Source organism: Gorilla gorilla, chromosome 5 (genome assembly GCF_029281585.2).
Source record: "Gorilla gorilla gorilla isolate KB3781 chromosome 5, NHGRI_mGorGor1-v2.1_pri, whole genome shotgun sequence".
NCBI lineage: Eukaryota > Metazoa > Chordata > Mammalia > Primates > Hominidae > Gorilla > Gorilla gorilla.
Genome location: NC_073229.2, coordinates 195435579 through 195455722, shown reverse-complemented (window position 1 = coordinate 195455722; position 20144 = coordinate 195435579). Strand labels below are relative to the sequence as shown.

The 20144-nt window shown below is 44.9% G+C and overlaps 1 long non-coding RNA gene and 1 pseudogene across 1 annotated transcript in view; both read right to left on the bottom strand.

Moving 5' to 3' along the window:
- LOC129534552 (NADH dehydrogenase [ubiquinone] 1 alpha subcomplex subunit 8-like) overlaps positions 1-20144 on the bottom strand; it is a 108578-nt pseudogene that overhangs the window by 30993 nt on the left and 57441 nt on the right.
- The window catches only part of LOC134758795 (uncharacterized), a 46792-nt gene continuing 36834 nt past the window's right edge, over positions 10187-20144 (bottom strand). Inside the window, exons 2-4 of the long non-coding RNA XR_010134434.1 lie at positions 19165-19313; positions 13308-13420; positions 10187-11802 (exon numbers count right to left, since the gene is read on the bottom strand). This is a non-coding gene — a long non-coding RNA (uncharacterized lncRNA). The remainder of the gene's footprint in view (positions 11803-13307; positions 13421-19164; positions 19314-20144) is intronic.

Below are 20144 nucleotides of genomic sequence, written 5' to 3'. Positions count from 1 at the left end.
GGACGGCAGACTCCAGTGTCCTGGTGCAGAAGTGTGCAGGTTTTTACTGCAGGGCCTCCCTGCACACTACGATGAGGCCACATCCCAGGGGCTGTGCCTGCACAACTCCACAGCTGTGGGCATGTGCAGGAGGGCTGGGACCTCCCAGGGGGTGGCAGGAAGCAGGGAGGACTGGGACCCACTCAGGAGACAGGGCATTGACTGAGAAGAGAGTTCCAAGGAGGCGGCTTTAGATCCTGGGGATCAGGGTGTCTGTAGAAGGAGGGACCTGGGAGCAGAAGTCCTGATAAAATCTCCCAGGGTGGGTCTCTGGCTTCAGAGAATAAAAGCTGCAGCGCTGGGCAGCCTCTTCTCCTCCCACTGTTCCCAACCAGGCCAGCAGCCAGGGTAGATTTTGTCACCAAGGAGGTGGGCACAGGGAAGTCCTGGCTGTGGGACTGGATCCAGGTTCAGGGAAGCCTTCAAGCTGTCCCTACAGAGCCTGGGAGGGTAAAGAGGAGGGAGAGGAACAGGCCAGCAGTCCTAGACAAGGAGATGGGGTCAGGCCTCAGTGCAGATACTGCACAACCAAGGTACAGAGAGGCTGGGGCTCACAGAGGGACCTGGAATTCAGGTTTCTGACCCTCCCCATGACTCTTCCCTTTATTGCTTAATTCTAGGGAACTCTCACAGGCCATGGCCTGCGGCTTTTGCATGGCAGGCAGCTTCTGGGGTAAGGGAAGGTGAGGTACCTGCCCTGTAATATATCCCTCTCTGATATGTTTTTCCTCATCTTCCCACCTGCACCTTCCAAGCCTCTGAAAGTGTGGAGCAGAGGCCAAAATGGCCATATGGAGGCAGATAAACTAATATGAGTTTTCCACTAATTTGTATGTGACTTTGGACAAATAGTCCAGTTTCTTCATCTAGCAAATGGGACAGTTCCCCTCTCTCCCAACTACCCTAAACAGGAACTCTAGATGCCTTACAAGAAAACAAAGCTAGTTTTCTTTTTTTTTTTTTTTTTTTTAGACGGAGTCTTGCTCTGTCACCCAGACTGGAGTGCAGTGGCCTGACCTCGACTCACTGCAAGCTCCACCTCCCGGGTTCATGCCATTCTTCTGTCTCAGCCTCCAGAGTAGCTGGGACTATAGGCACCCGCCACCACGCCCGGCTAATTATTTTGTATTTTTAGTAGAGACGAGGTTTCATCATGTTAGCCAGGATGGTCTCGATCTCCTGACCTTGTGATCCGCCCATCTCAGCCTCCCAAAGTGCTGGTATTACAGGCGTGAGCCACCACGCCCGGCCACAAAGCTAGTTTTTAAACTGCAGTGTGCCATTTGTATGCACATCGTTATTATCACTCTGATTATTAGAAGGACAGCTTGAGGTCAGCCGTGTAGAAGAAACACTAGTCTAAAGATTCACATTCACAGATTTTAGTCAAAGTGCTGTCACTTACCAGCTTTTCTGAGTCTTAGTTCCATAATTTTAAAAATGGGCTTGCCAGGAGTGATATCAGCAAGACAGTGGACTGGAAGCTTCAAACACTTGTTTCCCCATGGAAATATTAGGAAAGCAACTACAGATGGACTACAATAACTTTATAGGAGCTCTGAAAACAAATCTAGCATCTACAGCAACTAAGAAAACACCAAATTAAGAAAAAGTTACATTTAAGACAGCAGGAAACACTGTGAAATTTATATTCACCCTCGCTCTACCCATCCTTGGCATCTTGCAGCACAATTCCCAGTTCCCTCCCTCAGGCTGGAAGAAAAAGGACAGCATTTATCTGTAATATTCTACTCTGTATGTGGCTGCCCAAGAGACTTGTTTCTGTTTTGCCTGGCTGGGAGCTCAGGTGGAGAATGGTGCCATGGCTTGGCTCTCAGGCTGCTGGAAGCCTTGAAAAGCAATGGCAGACACTAAGGCATGGGAGAACTGGTGGGGAGGCTGCAGACTGTGGACACCTGGGGCAAAGGAACATGGGCAGAGAAATGCAATAGAACATCTCAGGCCTGAGCCTGAGAGAAGCTGAATGAGGCTCATTAAGACATGTAAAAGCGGCTGTTTATATGGGAGAAATTGAGGGAAGAAAACAAGACCATGCACACACACACACACACACACACAGACACGCACACACACAGACACACACACACACGCCCAGGGAGGACACATGCCCAGAAAATACCTAAAATGACCATAAGGCTTTATCCCAGGCTGATCCAGACTTAGGACATCTTTCACCAATTAGCAAAAGTATGCCACATCAGTCTGTAAAGACTGAGAGAGGTACCTGTTTCTTCAAATGCCCAGTTTTTAACAAAAGATTACAAGGCACACAAAGGTACAGAAAAACATCAACCATTTGCAAAACAAAATAAGTTTTCAGAAACTGTCTTTGCAGAAACACACATCAGGCTTCCTAGATAAAAAAAAGTAAAACAACACTTCAATATGCTAAAAGAGTTAAAGAAAAACACGAACGAACAACTAAAGAAAATAAGAAAAGCAATATACAAATATACATTAAAATGATAAGAAAATAACCAAAATTAGAAAAAAAAGAAGCAAACAGAAATTCTAGAGCTGAAAAATATGGTAACCAAATTGGAAAATATACTAGAGCTGTTCGACAGCAGATTCAAAGAGTGAGAAGAAAGAACCAATAAACTTGAAGACAGGTCGTTTAAATTACGAGTCTGAGGAACAACAGAAACAATAAATAAAGTAAAAGGAGCTCATGGACTTATAAGGCGCTGACAAGTGAACCAACACATGCATTGTGGAAGTCTCAGAGAGGAGAGATACTGAGAGAGAAAGACAGAGATTATTTTTACAAAATAATAATGGTTGAAAACTTCCCAAGAAATCCTTGAATCTACAAATTCAGGAAGCTTGATGAGTCCACATAGAATCATCCTAAGAGACCTGTACTGAGTCGTATTATAGTTAAACTGCCTTAAACCAAGTAAAATAGACAGTCTTGAAAGGAGCAAGAGGAAAGTGACTTGCCATGTAAGAGGGATTCCCAAGTAGACTATCGGGGAATTTCTCAGTAGAAACTTTACAGGCCAGAAGACAGTCAGAGGATATACTTAGAATGCTGAGAAAACAAACAAGGAAACACTCAACTCTCAACTAAGGGTTGTATATCTGAACAAACTGCCCTTCAAAAATGATGGCACAATAAAGACATTCCCAGAAACACAAATGGTGGAAGGTGCATCGCCACAAGACCTGCCCAAAAAAGAATGTTAAAGGGACTCCTTCAAATCTAAATAAAAGGACCCCAAAGAGTAACTGGAAGCCGTGGCATATAAAAATAACGGTTTCTGGTAAATCGAATCCATGAGTAAATATACACACATATACATATACCATATTTTGGTTTGTAATTCCACATTTATTTTGTGATAAATCAATCACAAAACATCAAATAACGTATGAGTTTACGTATGTGAGGTGCCTAGAGTAGTCCTGTTTATAGAGGCCAAAAGTAGAATGGTAGTTGCCAGGGTCTGGATTAGGGGAATAGTTAGTGTTTAATGAGTGCAGGGTTTCAGTTAATGGAAAAGTTTTGGGATGGAAGATGGTGATGTTTGGAAAAGAGTGTGGATGTACTTAATGCCACTGAACTGTGCACTTAAAAATGGTTAAAATAATAAATGTTAGTTATGCACATGTTACATATGCATACTATACACAAAGTATATACATGCAATGTATACAATAAATAATTTTATAATAATTTTCCAATACATGCAATATATACTTTTTGAGATGGGGCCTTGCTATATGGGTCAAGCTGATCTCAAACTCCTGGGCTCAAGTCATTCTCCCACCTCAATATCCTGAGTAGCTGGGGTTAGGCATATACACAATTTTTTAATGGGCATACTTCAGAGAACATGTTCCTATGGTTTACTGCCAGGGAGAAAGACAATAAATAAGTAAATAATGAAAATGTTGAGCCAATTTCAGGTAGTAATATGTGCTGTGAAAAAATCTAAATATTTGCCAGGCACCATGGCATGTGTCCGTGGGCTCAGGGGGCTGAGGCAGGATTACTCGAGCACAGGAGTTCGAGGCTATAGTGAGCTATGCTTACGCCTGTAAGTAGTCACTGCACTCTAGCCTGTGCAACATAGCAAGACCCCATCTCAAAAAAAAAAAAGCAGAAAAGAAGGGAAAAAAGAGAAAGATAATATAAATCTAAATAGAGTATAAAGAGAGAGAGAGACTGAGGTGGGAAGAAACATGAGGTTCTGACTGTAATGTCTTTGGAGGCCTTTCTGAGTGGGTAATTCTCCAGCCTGAGTGATGGGAGATGGGTGGCTATGTGTGCAGCCCTGCGGGGAGGACTCTAGGCAGAGAAACATCCCTGAGATGTTGAAAGAAGGCAAGGATGAGTGTGCTGGGACACAGTGAGGTGTGGAAGTGAGCTGGATAACTCGGGAGACCGGCTGTCATGTAGAACCATGTTCAGTGTGCACTGGAATCATGCGGTCTGATGCACATTTCAGAAAATTACTCTGCCTTCTGAGGGAATAATAAATTTTTATTTCAGAGGGAAGAAAGAAAGGCTAGATAAGAGGTTGTTGCATTGTCCAGGCAAGAAATGATGGCATGCTGAATGGCACTGGTCACAATGGAGACAGGGAAGATGACTGGATTAGGAAAAGACTTAGAAGGTAGAATTCAGGAGAATCTCTTATGGGCCAGACCAGTGTTTCCAGGGAAAGAGAAGAACCATGAATGACTCCTAGGGCATTAGTCTCAGGAATGAGCACATGATGATGCCATTTACAAAAACAAGGAAGATGGGCAAAACAGTTTTTGGATGTGTGAATTCAACAATTTTTGTGGATCTTCTCAATTTGAGATGCTTGCAGAGGAGGCAGAGGCAGATAGATAAATGAACCTAGAGTCCAGGAGTGAAGTCAGGGCTGAAGCTACAGATGTGGTCATTATTTTGCAAAAGGAACACTTCCTAGAGAGAAGGGGCAGAGAAGGGGAACCTGGTAAGAGACTGAGGTGTAGTGTGTGGGATCCTGGAATCCTGGAGAGGAAGGCATTTCAAGCAGGAAAGAGATGATCCATGCTGAAGGTGTGAACTAATGCTGACTCCTGCAAGGTAGTATTCAAATGTCAACCACAAGGGACTCCTTGAAATGGGAACTGAGTGGATGGCACAGCCAGGAAGGAGTTCCAGAAAGCAAGAAGCTACACAGAACTCCAGGAGAGGATGCTCAGCTGTAAGTTCAGGTATCATCAGGGGTGGAAGCCCAGGACAGTGTCTATAATCCAGTGGCTGAACCATAAGCCTGCCCTTCTCTTCTTACAAAATGCTGAGGCTCTTCCCCCTTCCTGCCAGGATTCAGAGACCTGGGGAGACAATTCTGGGGAGAGGGAGCTGCCTCTGTCCACAGGGCTTTGAGAATGGGATGTCTTAGCTGAGCCTGGGCCTGCTGAGTGAGCCTCCCTGGGCCGCCAAGGCCTGGAAGTCCCTGGGAGACAGCTTCTTCTTCCTCCAGGATGGCCATTTCTCCATAATAGCCCAGAAGAGAAAACTCTGGACCTGTGTGTGATGCACCTCCAGGCTCAGGTTTCTCAGTGGCTTTGACTTCCAAGGCAAGCTCACACTGCCTTTCTCCTCAATCCCAGGTAAAGCAATTATTGTCCAATGGTGGGGAGGAGCTATCTCTTTTCAAACAAGTTAAAGTGGAGCACGGGGAACAGAAAAGGTGATTTTGGCACTGGTAGGATCTAGAACATGAATTGATCAATACAGTGAGAGAACAGAGAGCAAGAGTGGAAGAGGAGTGAGTGATGTTTGCACATGTCAGCTTTCTCTACGTACCCAGCAGGGGCCATATGTCCTGGCAGGTGCAGCCTTGGAGCCATCTCGTAAATGGTGTTGAGGGCATAAGGGTCCTTGCTTCAGTAATCAGAGCAGGCCATGGGCTGGGAGAGACCCCTCCCCTCCACTACACTGACAAGACCTTTACACTCCTGTGGCAAGAGTCACCCATTGTCTTCGTCTGCTCTGGATGCTATAACAAAATACCATAAGCTGGGAGGTTTATAAACAACAGAAATTTATTGCGCACAGTTATGGAGGCGTCAAATCTATGACCAAGTCACCAGCAAATTCGGTGTCTGGGGAGGATTCACTCCCTAGTTCATCGATGGTGGTTTCTTACTGTGTCCTCACATACTAGAAAGGATGAAGGGTCTCTCTTGGGCCTCTCTGAAGAGGTCACTCATCCCATCCATGAAATTTCCACCTCCATGACCTAGTCAATTCCAAAAAGCCACAACTCTTAAACTCATCACTTTGGAGGGCATTAGGTTTCAACATCAGTTTGGGGGAAACAGGACCATGGTACCCATCTTTCATAGCTACAGAAAACCTAGACTGAACTCCCCTACCACCTCAACCTCCACTATTTCAGATCTCTGCCCTGAAGATGTGGAGAATCCATAACTATGAGGGGGGAGTTCTGAGGGGAAAAGGAAAAGGGGAAGGAAGTTGATGCTGTTGATCACTTCACTGTGGCATGTACTTTAAAAAAGTATTCAGCTTTAATCCCTCAAACTATGTTTTTACAGAGGAGGGTATCAAGGCTTAGAGATTCAAAGTAACTCTGCAAGATCACCCAGTTATTAGGAGAAGGCAGCGCTGGAGTGCACACTCCTGTCTTCACAGCTAAGCCAGTGCTCTGGGTGCCACCCCAATGTCCAGGTTGCAGGAGGTTCAGGGCAGCAGAGGGGTGAGGTTTAAGTGATTTCCTCCCAGACCTCATCCCTGAGTCGGCCTTCTGGGCCTTGATGCTGTCACTTTAGATGCTTTCATTCCCCCAGGCACTAGGATTCAAAGACTTTTCCCCAGGAGACTTCACGCAGGAAAAATAGCCACTTCCTCTAGGCGTTTGAACAGGCAGGGCTGAGGCAGTGGTCAGGAGACAGGAGGGAGAGGTCACCATGGACAAAGGAATCTGCTGGACATCAAGCCTCCAGTTGCTCTTGTGAAGGCTGCCTGGGGCCTCCTAGGGCTTCTCCTTCACCCCTGGGGTTCATTCCACGTTGCTCTTCGCTAAGCTTAGAAACACGCCGTTCATGGTGTTTTCTCATCTGATAATGAAGAACAGACTACATAGAGTGTCTTTGAATCTGTGTACCCTCTTCACACTTTTCTTAGAGGAATGAATTTGAGTCCCTGAGCACCAGGTCCCCCCACTGCCTTGCTGGGTAGCAAGACAGGACAAGCCTTCCACTAAGCCTGTTTCCTCCTGTCATATCAATGAGGACATGACAACAGTCGCTCACGTAGTTACTCTGAGCCTTTGCTATGTCTCCTTTCCACATCAGCGCCTGACCCCCAAGAGAAAAGAGGAGTTTAGAGTTTCACTAATCTGCACAAAGAGACACCAGCTAAGGAGTGGAGGAGCTGGAACCAGCTCCAGGTCTGTCCGGTGCCGCCATGTGTGCTTTCTGAGGCCTCCTATTATCCCTGGGGACAGATGCTAACTCAGCCTCAAAGGGGTGTCCTGAGGGTCGATGGGGCAATGCGTGTGAATGATACAGAGGTGGCTCAGATATTGATATGGTTTGGCTCTGTGTCCCCCCTCAAATCTCACCTTGAATTGTAATAATCCCAACATATCAAGGGCGGGACCAGGTGGAGATAATTGGATCATGGGTGCAGTTTCCCCCACGCTGTTCTCATGATAGTGGGTGAGTTCTCATGAGATCCGATGGTTTTATAAATGTCTGGCATTTCCCCTGCTGGCACTTCTCTCTCCTGCCACGATGAGAACAAGGACATATTTGCTTCCCCTTCCACCATGGTTGTAAGTTTTCTGAGGCCTCCCCAGTCATGGGGAACTGTGAGTCAATTAAACCTCTTTCCTTAATAAATTACCCAGTCTTGGGCAGTTTTTTATAGTGGTGTGAGAATGGACTACTACAGATATGATCCCTGCTTTCAGGAAGATTTACAGTCTAGAAAGGGTGGCAGTTGCTGAGGAGAGTAAAAGTCACCTGGTGACCACTGAACAGAGAATGGAGTAAAAAACTCCTAATTTGCGGAATTTGGAAGGGAGCAAAGACCCCCTGGTGACCATCAAACAGGCCATCCGGAGGCAAAACTCCTTCCCTGGGAATAATAATTAAACTTCTCTAGTATCTAAAGTCGGCATCTGGTTCCAGGCCTCGTTCAACTTTTATAAGTAACTAAAATGTCCATACATCTCTGAAATGCCATGTGGAAACTCATTTTGCAATGCTTGCTTACATTAAGGCACCAAAACGTCTACAAATGTAATCATTATTATAACCTACGTGGCTAATGTGTCCCAAATTACCCTCAAGCTCCCCTCTTAAGCTCCGTAAATGCTCCTAAGGAAAATTCACTGCGGCATGCTCAATCCTCTCTCAATAAGGCACCCACTGCACCCTTTTGCAGTGTGATTCCTTTCTAATAAACTTTCCTTTTTCAAACCTATACTATTGTTGGTAAATTATTTTTACCAACCCATGAGTTGACCACTTCCCAATGCCAGGGCTCTGACCCTTCGCCTGGCAGATGTAAGTTAAACAGTCAAGCAATAAAACGAGGGGCAGACTGTGAATAGAAGAAAGGTGGCCGGGCCCAGTCGCTCACGCCTGTAATCACAGCCCTTTGGGAGGCTGAGGCAGGTGAATCACCTGAGGTCAGGAGTCCAAGATCAGCCTGGCCAATATGGCGAAACCCTGTCTCTACTAAAAATACAAAAATTACCTGGATGTGGTGGTGCGTGCCTGTAACCTCAGCTACTTGGGAAGCTGAGGCAGGAGAATTGCTTGAACCCAGGAAGTGGAGGTTGCAGTGAGCCAAGATGGTGCCGCTACACTCCAGCCTCGGCAACAGAGCAACACTTTGTCTTAAATAAATAAATGAGTGAATGAAAGGTGACCAGTGCCTGGGACTCTGATTGCCAGGGCCACCAAGAACAGAGGGTGACCTCAGGCAGAACCGTGGGTGGTCCTACTGCTTCAACTCCTGCTGAGGGCAGCAGTCCAGAGTCCTGGCAGCTCAGGAGGCTGGAGTGCAGAATTCCAGATCTGGACTTCATCCACCTCCCTCCAGAGCCTCTCTCAGCCCCACAGGCACCCCCAGGGGGACTCTGGGCTCATTTTTTCCTATCACTGATGAGGCTAACTCTCACTGTCCATCAGCTTCCAGATGCAGAGCAGCTCTAGGCCAAAGCAGGAGGTGGGTTGCCACTGTGGAATGCATGTCGGCTTTGCAGCCTGAAGATTGGGGTGAAAATCCAGCCTCAATGCTGGTTACAGCACAGCTGGGTCTTCAACCAAGCTCTGGTCACCCAAGTGGGTGTGTTCCCTGATGCTCCCAAGTGGCTCTGAGTGTACTCTGGGGGCCCCACACCCTCATGTGGGACTTGGTTCACAGGTTATGCCTCAGTGGACATAGGTGCAGGGCCCTTGTGGGTTTCACCTGCTTCGGTGCAGGCCCTTGGGATAATGGGAGCCACCAAGCTGGGAGTTCCTTTGGTCACCGTATGCGTGGGCTTGACCCCATGTTCGTGTCTCTCACTGTGTCTGTGCCATGCTGCCAGGGTTCATGTGTGGTCAGGCGTGTAGTTTAATCTTGCATGTCTCTTGATTCTGTGCTGTGGCCTCTCTGTGTGTTTTTTCCTTGCGGTAGTTAGGATTTTGGAGCAATGAAGGAGCCGGAAGTTGAAAAGTCAGTGGAAGGTAAACATACCTGACCCCAAACCCTTTCGCCTGAGACGGTGGGGAGTGGAGGGAAGTATCCTACATAGGTGTATCATTTTTCATCTTTTATACAGTATTTTCCCCTTTCTATGTTTAGATACAAAAAAGACTTACCAATATTAAGTCCAGTACCATGCTATACAGGTTTGTATCCTAGGAGCGATAGGCTATACCATATAGCCTGGATGTGTGGGAGCCTATACCATCTAGGTTTGTGTAAGCACACTCTATGGTGTTGGCACAATGATGAAATCACCCAATGACACTTTTCTCAGAATGTGTGCCCGTCAAGTGACTCATGACTGTAGTTGGATGCAAAGCTGGGAAGGAAAGGTATTCCACATAGCAACAACAGCATGAGCAGAGCCACAGAAGAGAGACATTGGGGGGGGTAATTATGAGGAACAGCTGAGAGTTATCTTTTAAAATTAACTTTATTGGAGCATAGCTTGCATACAATTAAATGCACCCATTTTAAGTTAATAGTTCGGTGAATTTTAAGCAATGTATATAAACCCATGTGACCACCATCTCAGAGAAAACTTCCTTTAAAAATTATCACTTCAAGCTGTTTTTGTGTTTAGTAAATGATAATTTTATCACAAGTTTTATAATTCAATATTAAAACCAAAACAATACAGAGGCAATAAAATAGACTATAGAAAGCATATGCCTTGGAAATAGCTCTAGGTTTTAAACCTTACTTCTCAAGCAAGTTGCTAAATTTTTCAAAGCCTCAGTTTCCTCATCCATAATATGGGGATAATAATAAAACCAGCCTCACAAGATTGCTGTGAAGATTAAAAGAAATAATGTGGGCTGGGCGTGGTGGCTTATGCCTATAATCCCAGCACTTTGGGAGGCTGAGGCGGGCAGATCGCATGAGGTCAGGAGTTCGAGACCAGCCTGGCCAACACGGTGAAACACCATCTCTACCAAAAATACAAAAAATAAAAAAAAAATAAAAAAAAAAGCTGGTGTGGTGGCACCCGCCTGTAGTCCCAGCTACTCAGAAGGCGGAGGCAGGAGAATGGCTTGAACCCATGAGGCGGAAGCTGCAGTAAGCCAAGATCACACCACTGCACTCTGGCCTAGGCAACAGAACAACACTCCATCTCAAAAACACAAAAATAAAAATAAATAAAAAATGTTAAACTTCTAGCACAAAGCCTGGAACATAGCAGGAACAGTAAATGGTGTTAGCCTTATCACAATTAGACAGGCATTGGTTGTATAGTTACCCCAGAGTTATGGGACAGACTGTGAAACTTGTACACAAAGGCTTTGAAGGGATCCTAAATGAAACTGTTAAAAGGCTAACAAAAATGGCAATTCTGAGTTCCACTTCACAATCAGTGGTGAGGGCTCCAGTGTATTAAATGCTCAAACCTGGTGCTTCGAGGTGGAATGGGTCACTTGACAATTGATTCTGGAACAAGTTTAAAGCAAAACACTTAAAAGGTTCCCCATGAGTTTGTCAGACCTGCTCCCTGGCCTTTAAACAGAGCCTGACCTCCCACATCTCAGGCCACAGGAAGCCGGCGAGGCCACGGCTCCAGGATTCCCCCAGCGGCCCCATCCTACCTGGGGGCCCAACCACCTGCTCCGGCTCCAGCTCCCCGGCTCCCCAGCGTCCTGACTCCATGATCCAGCTCTGATATCCGCCTTAGGGCTGTCTCCTTGTGTCAAGACCCGTTTCTTCAGTTTACCTACCTGTCACCCTACTCGTTCAACTCTGCAAGCTGTTTTGATAGCCGCCAACACCTACTGTGTACTGCTAAGATGCTCCCTTAGTCGCAGCTCCCTGGGACCCCCGTCCCAGCTCCCAGCACACAGGACCCAGGACACAGTTGCAACCATAATATAATTCAGGGGTCATGGGGACGGAGTGCCATCTACCTGAGCAACAAAGAGCTGGAACTCGTCAGGCAGAATCCATGAGCGAGGGTAGAAGTTGTACTCCTCAGGAAAGATTCTGCATGGTTCTCACTGCTCTGCTCAGAGTAATTTTGCGCACCATCTCCGTCACGCCTGGGGAGAAGAGACGCTGTGAGGTTTTAACAACAGTGGGCTACTAGCTATAAAACAGCCATTATTCGGGACTTTTAAAACCACCCACCCGACATATTCTCTTTTTCAGGCAGGATTTTTAAAAAAGGTCTGAGTTGTTCCCCACAGCGGTGACTCATGGTTTGGAAAGAACTACTGAGTTAATGAAAAACTAGAGGTAACGGACGGGTGTTCTTTTCTCTTTATAAAAATGAAGCATCAGGTTGAAGGAATGAGTTTTCACCTAGTTTATTCTTTTATTCTTTGTCACCCCCTTAGGTAATGAATAGGGAAGCATTTATATCTTGCACTTAAAATTTAATACCTTCTTTAATTTGGGGCCACCTTACGTGCTTCTGGGATTCCTTCCGTCTTGTACCCTAGAGAATATCATCTAGTGGACTCTGGTTACATTATGAGAGGTTTAATTAAGTTTATTTCTTTTACTGTTTCATGAGTATTAAAGGCATGGAATAGGAAAATACACATCTTTCAGCATAAAATCTGTCTCCTTGAATGAAGGACAGGAAATAAAAAGAATACCATAATTTATACTTCAAGGGAAAAAATGCAATCTGTAGGAGTTCCTCAGTTATAAGGACTGACACTGACATTGATCCTATCTCATTAATTTGCCCAGAGGGAATTGAAATATCTCACTGTTATAAAACATTAAAAGAATGGTGGGGGCGTGAACCTGGGAGGCAGAGCTTGCAATGAGCCAAGATCGAGCCACTGTACTCCAGCCTGGGCAACAGAGCAGGACTCCGTCTCAAAAAAAAAAAAAAAGGTTGGTGGATTTTCTTTCTTGTAACATCATTAGTAACTCTGACAAGAGAAGAAACTGAGTACTATATATTGTAGCAAATTTTAAGCAAATAGGTAAAAATTATTATCAATTTTAGCATGTTTATTTCATTTTTTCTTTTTTTTTTTTTGAAACACAGCCTTGCTTTAATGCCCAGGCTGGAGTGCAGTGGCATGATCTCAGCTCATTGCAACCTCCACCTCCCAGGCTCAAGGGATCCTCCCACCTCAGCCTCTCGAGTAGCTGGGACTACAGGTGTGTGCCACCATGCCTGGCTAATTTTTGTATTGTTTTTGTTTTTGTAGAGACAGGGTCTCACTATTGCCCAGGCTAGTCTCGAACTTCTAGGCTCAAGCCATCCACCTGCCTTGGCCTCCCAAAGCCCTGGAATTACAGGTGTAAGCCACCATGCCTGGCATCATCCTTATTTCTTTTTCTTTTTCTTTTTAGGCAGAGTTTCGCTCTTGTTGCCTAGACTGGAGTGCAATGGCATGATCTTGGCTTACTGCAACTGCCGCCTTCTAGGTTCAAGCAATTCTCCTGCCTCAGCCTCCTGAGTAGCTGGGATTACAGGTGTGCACCACCATGCCCAGCAAATTTTTGTATTTTTAGTAGAGAAGGGGTTTCACCATGTTGGCCAGGCTGGTCTCGAACTCCTGACCTCAGGTGATCCACCCACCTCGGCCTCCCAAAGTGCTGGGATTACAGACGTGGCCACCGCACCCGGCTATCATGCTTCTTTCTTAAGACAAATATCATTGCCAAAAATGGCGGCTACAAATGGCCTTTACCCTGAAAGAGACCAAACAGTTCCATTACTGATACTAGAAATGTGCTTGGCAAAGCTATTTTTAATAGAAAATACAAAGTTCCATGTCAGCTTGGCATGCCCAAATTATCACACATTCCAAATGGGCAGCCAGAATGAATGAGTTTCCTCTAAATTCCCACGTTCAGGAAGAAAAGGGTAAACATCTGGGAAGGAAAGTTTTAAGAACCAACTTCTTGCTTCCATCAGCATATTAAAAAGTGCAATAAATCTAAAGATCCCAGCTTCAAGACATCAGTGCCCAGGTCTTAGTTGTTGTTTAGAAGGATGTAGGGAAGGATTAAGTAAGAAATAAAGGAGCTTAAAAAGCACTAATAAACTGTGCTCTAACACGGACTGTTCAATAGTCAAGAAAACTCACTGAGGACACTGTTCTGAGCTTCCCAAGAAGGGAGTCTGGAAAATCACAGCTATTTCCTTTTATTCTCCCTCGAAATTAGAATTGTTGCATTATAAACACTAGAGCTGACCATAAAGTAAACAAAGCAAAACTTCAACTTTTTTGGAATCCTTTTGCTTGAGGTTTACTAACATTTTAGTTACCGTATTGAACTTAAAGCCTTCATAACTAACTGTAATACAGCACCTTACTCCACGTAGAGGATGCCTCCTGACCAAATAGTGTTGTGGTATTTTCTGCACTTTAAAGTCGTTGTGCCGGGGGAATGTTCTCTTCCAAAATCCCTCAGCAGGTCAGAAGGGCTCACACAACACAGAGAGCTGTGGGTACTTGAGGGCAGTCTGGGTGCTCCAGAAAAGTTTTGTGAAAATCTATGTCCAGCAAATTCAGTCAATATTCATTTAATATTGGCAATGGCTCCTTCTGTAATGTGCATCATCAGGCCCCACACCAGCTAATAGATGTTTCCAAGTTTACCTTCATGTCTCCAGGCAGTTTTCTACTGAAAATGGCCAACTTAAGAAGCACCCCTGGAAGCCAGGCACTTCCTGCCTGCAGGCCGGAGGCAGCTCACTCCAAACCTGCCTGAATGTCTGTCTCCAGGAGGGACGCGTATAGACTTCTCTCAATCCACTTAGCACCAAACCTTTGCTCCTCCATATCTAAGCTGTACTCCTATGCAGTGCCACCGGGGAAAGAGTTTCTGGCCCCTCACTAGAACCCACATGGAAGTTTCTGGCATCTCCACCTCTGGAGGTGGCTCAGAGACAGGTGTGGGAGTGGCATCTTCTCCATTATGACCCTGACAAGCGTAGCAGGGTTTCTAGCTGATCCAGGGCACGCGTTCCCAGAGTAAATCTGTGAGAAGGAAGGTCATGGCCAGCTCTGCTGACTTCAGGCCCTACTGGCTCCAGGCCCTGTCCCCTTTCCCTAAGCAGCTGCAGCACCTGACCCCTCATCACCTGTGTCCCCTCCCTGGGCTCTAGGACCAATTCTGAACTGAGATAGAAGCTCTAGGTCTAACCCCCAGCTCCCTTCTGCTAAAAGTCTGACCTAGACTTTGTATTCCAATCACATAAGAAGGATTTTACCCATTTTTCCGGTGTTCTATTGCTTGTATCCAAATATTGGTGACCTTATCTTTTGCTCCTGGAGCCTGAGTGGCTGCCTTAGCAATGCAGAGCTGCGTCCTTTTCTTTGTTCTCTCCAATGCCCCTCCTCTCTCCAACCTCTCCTCTGTTCCCCTCAAGCCCACCCTGCAAGGGCTGGAATCCTCCTGTCTGTGACTTTCGCCCAGTGTCTGGGGTCCTGCTACCTAACAGCTCCTTTTGAGGTTGACTGCCCACCTAGGTTTCTCAATAAGGTCTATCCCTAGATGTCCCTATGAGGGCAGTTCCCCTATCGATTGGGAAAACCTCCTAATTCAGGTGGGAGTTTCTGACACCAAGGGCTTACCTCCTGCCCCTCCTTCTGAGGCCTGGGCTTTTCTGTCTGCTACGCTGGAGTCTCAAGGCCTAGTGGGTCTCATCCCATTCAAGTTAACTGACAGCATAACAGTTCAATCTCAGGTTTGCCCATGCAGCCCTACTTAACCCAGTTAATGTAAAACAAAACAAACTAAAACTGAGCTATACTTGGAGCACTATTCAATCAAAATATTATTTATAACAATAATTCTTGGCAAAAACACATTAGAACCACCAAACAACAAATAAATCCTTTCAGATCCATCCTGTTCTCTCTATTCTGATTGCCACTAATTCACTCATCTGTTGGGTGGATGCTGCAGCAGACTCTGAGCTACATCTCTGTTTCTTCTCTGAGCCATCTCATTTCTAATGTGTCCCTCTGGCTGATCTTGCTAACATGCAAGCTGACCCGTGTCACTGTCTGGCTTAAAAATTCCTCAGTGGCTCCCCATGACCTTCAGGCTCTAACAATGCTGTAGTTGGGTTCCTACTCATCACCCCTCCCCTGCCCTGCTCACCTGATGCCCTCTAACCATGGTGGGCCACTTGCCCTTCGCTGAACGAGCAATATGCTGAAGGCATTCTGTCTTTGCACCAACTCTGCTCCCTTGTTTGGCATGGGGATCAGGCCCATCCATCCTGGAGGCTCAGTTTCCATGCCAGTCCTGTTCTCCAGGAGCTCTCACCCTGCTGCTCCCTGGGCAAATCTGGGTTAGGTTGCCTGCCCTTGCTCCGGACCCCCACAGCATTCCAGCTTCCTCCAGCATAGCCCCTAGGCTGTACTTGTCTTCTCTCTTTACATGCCTTTCTCTGTGTCTTTATAGCCCCAGAGCCCAGACCAATGCTTGACAGATGGCTGTCCCCACAGGTTCCTCACTGAAGCTCCCTCCCTCTCCAGCAGAAAGCCCCCTCCTCAGGTGGGCTCTCAGGTACCACCTGCCATGTGATGCCATACATCTCAGACCCTGAAACTCAGCAAAAGACCTGCTCAGAACCTGAGAATGGACTGTTTTGGACTTTCTTAAAGCTAAATCTGATATGTCTAATCTGACATGTCTGATTTAGATACATCTAAAGAAAGTAGACATATCTAATAATCTACTTTCTTTAGACGTATCTAAATCAGATTATTTTCATAAAAAGTCTTAATTCATCAGCCAAAATATAATAATGTAATTTGAACCAGGAAATTACCCATAGAAAAGTGACTAAAATCTAATGTGCTGACACAAACGAAATTAATCACTTCCATCTGTATATATCGGTTCTCAGTTGACCCAGCACATAAAGCGTTTATACTTGCCTGGGATATCCACTAGAACTTACCCTAAGTAATATACAATGCATAGAAAGTGCATTTTAGAATAATGAGATATATGAGAGACAGAAGATAAGCTTGGACACAAACTGGTATCAGAGGACAGACTGTTCTGGAATTACCCCTCTGCTGAGGATTACTACCTTTCACAGGGTAGAGGGTGTGGCAGCACTGTTCCTCTGCCTAGAGGTTCAAGAGCCTGCTTTGTCATTAGAACTAATTAATTTCTGTTAGCAATGTGGAAAAGTCTATGTTCCAATCACCGGCATGTGGAACATGGGATGGGGCAAACTTGCTTCTTTGGAATGAATATCATTCTATCACCTTTATAAAACTAATCCTTTGTGGGTACTTCATTCTATATTTCTAATTTGTATTCCAAATGTAGATCTATAGCTACTTCTTTCCTACTCTGAGCCACTAGATGAGGCATGAGCAAATGGGGAAAATGTAAATAAAGCCTCATTTGATGATTCATGTCTTAGGAACTCTGTCCTCATTCAAAGCGTTTTCTCTTCCAAACTGTATTCTCCCAATATCCTAATAAATCCTTTAAGTGGCATCACAAAGCATCCTTTTCTGAGCAGCAAGACACAAAAAATAATAGCTATCCCATTAAACTGTTGGGCAAGAACTCTGGCTGCAAGAATTACTCTTGTTCTGTAACAAAACCCTTTCTCCTTCTCTAAGGATAAATTTGACCTTGGGTTAACTTTCTATCTCAGTTCCCCTAGAAAACAATGAAGGTAGAATGTTAGCTGAATTACTAGGCAACAAAGCATATGGTTAAAATGATCCCAGATTTGGTAAATTGCATAAATATCTAGTAGAAAGTCATAGCTCTAGGCTTTTCTGAGTGCAATGATTCTTGTAACTTAATATGACCCTTGCTGGGACCTTAGAAGGCATACTATGGAGCAGTTCTAAGAGATACTGGCTTCTTTGGGGCATCTAAGCCAAGAAAGACTCATATCCACCAATGTGGATCTTGTCCTTTTGCACCCGAGCTTTCACTTGAGGAGCCAGAGACTAGTCTCTGGAACTCTTGCAAATACTCCACTGAAGAGAAATGCTTGACACTGACTGTCCAGCAAGCCGTGTTTCCTGCCCTGTATCCTTCTAAGTGAATCTGAGCCAAGTGTGGCCTATGGTAGTGAACTTGTAAGACTGCATGCTTAGGTGAAAACCTCTAGTGGATGTGGCATAACTACCACCCCGTGTATAAGGTATGGCTATTGTGTTTTCTGCAATGCGTTTTCTTAAAGACGTGGGATAGAATTTCAAGGAAAGAGTAAATTGATTCTCCCTTTAAAATAGGTTAAATTGATAAAATACTAAGAGAAAACACCCTATATTTAGGCAACTACACCAGGATTGCAACCATGCAAAAAGGATGAGTAAACTTGCTTAAGGTTTGGGAGGAAATATAGAAATATTCATATTGCTGTTTTGTTAAATGAGATATGGGATTCAGGGTGATGTTCTTTTTAGAAAGTATTTATTATGGCATTATAATATGGTTTGTGTAATATATTAACATTTTAAAAAATAAGTGGAAGGCCCTTTGACTGCATCATACCCAGCTTAATCCAGTGCTCCTTCTCCCTAAGCTGTCCTACCATCTTAAATATCCTCTTCATTCAGCCATCAAAAATAATGAAGAGACCCAGTACAGTGGCTCACGCTTGTAATCCCAGCACTTTGGGAGACTGAGGCAGGTGGGTCACTTGAGGTCAGGAGTTTGAGACCAGCCTGGCCAACGTGACATGGCAAAACTCTGTCTCTACTAAAAATACAAAATTAGCCAGGTATGGTGGTACAGGCCTGTAATCCCAGCTACTCGGAAGGCTGAGGCAGGAGAATTGCTTGAACCTGGGAGGCAGAGGTTGCAGTGAGCCAAGATCGTGCTGCTGCTCTCCAGTCTGAGTGACCAAGCGAGACTCCATCTCAGAAAAGTGGTAGAGATTAAAATGCAAAACAAAAAAGCTGTACTGGGAGGTTGGTAGTGGAGTGAGAGGGATATCTTAGTGCTGGCTATGATGCTTTTCTAGCACTAAGATTTCTCCCTGCAGGATAAGTCTTGCTGAGATAATGTCATTAGGTAAAAGGCAGAGGCTGTGTGCAGCCTGTAGTACTTAATATGGAGACCAGTATATTTGGTTTTAAAAATGGTACCTCCAAATATAATACTTAAAGAAAAGGGAAGCTGATACCCCATTTCTATGACATATGCCTAGAATTTTGGTGCTTTTGTTTCCCACAAGAATGAAATGTTCTATTATTTTTTCATTTTCAGAATATATTCCTCTCATTAGAACCCCATATTATATGTATAACCCAAAAAGTGGAAACCATGTTCTTCCACCAGTGGCATTAGACCAAGAAAGCCTGCCTTTGAACCTTTAAAAGCCTGTCTCCAATCCTTAAACCCTTAATGGCTAGTGAACACAGCAATTCCCAATTAAGAGTCCTCAAATCTGATCTCAAAAATAACTGTCATGTTTTAGTAGAAGAGTGTACCTGAGACTTGGCCCTAGAAACATGTTTAAATGTCAACAATAACAGCAGATATCTGGAAACTTGTTCACTTGACCAGAGAATATGTCATTGTCGTGAAATGAAACTCCATGCCAGTAGATGTCACAAGGCAAGCGCCGGCCAAATGGGAACTAGAAGAGAAAAAATGTGACTCACAATAAGAATAAGAAGAGCAGCGACCACACTGACTATCCATTATGTACACATTCCTGGCACCCTGGTGTACTTACCATGGTTTAATCCTTATAATACGCATATGAGGTAAGTGATATTCTTTGCCATTTTACAGATGAGGAAACAGATTCAAACCAGTTTAATAACTTGTTCCAAGTGGTAGAGCTCTGATTACATGTGGCAGATACTACACTCCTGGCTTTGCAGGCACCATTTCACTTTAATCCTTATAACTACCCTATAAAGGATTACTCCCATTTTGCTGATTCAAAACTTGGGGCTGACAGAGGTAATTTAACATGCCCAAGGGTCACACAGAGCTGGTAAGGGGAGGAACCATGATTAGAGTCCAGGTCTATCCAAATTCCAAGCCCATACATCCCTTCCTCTGAAAATTACAACCCTCAACTGAGCCCAAAAGAATAAGCTTTCAGAGTCCCTCTTCCTTTATCTCTCTCTCTCTCTCTCTCTCTCACACACACACACACACACATACACACACACATATGCTCCATGAGGGTAAGATGAATCCCAGTGCCTGAAACAGTTCCCAAAACTCGTAAAGTCTTCCTGAATTAATAAATGAACAAATCAGGAGTGGTCATCTGACTCAAGATGAGATAACCAGATTCTCTCTTCCAGGAATCTGGAAATCAGAGATGCCAGGCAGCCTCTGCTGGCCCTTGAACTGGCAGGGATAAAAAGCCAGGGCAGGGCAGCTGTGCTTGGCTATGCGCACAGGAGCAGAGACAGCCAGTCTGCTGAGAGACAAGAAAGGAGCTGGTGTG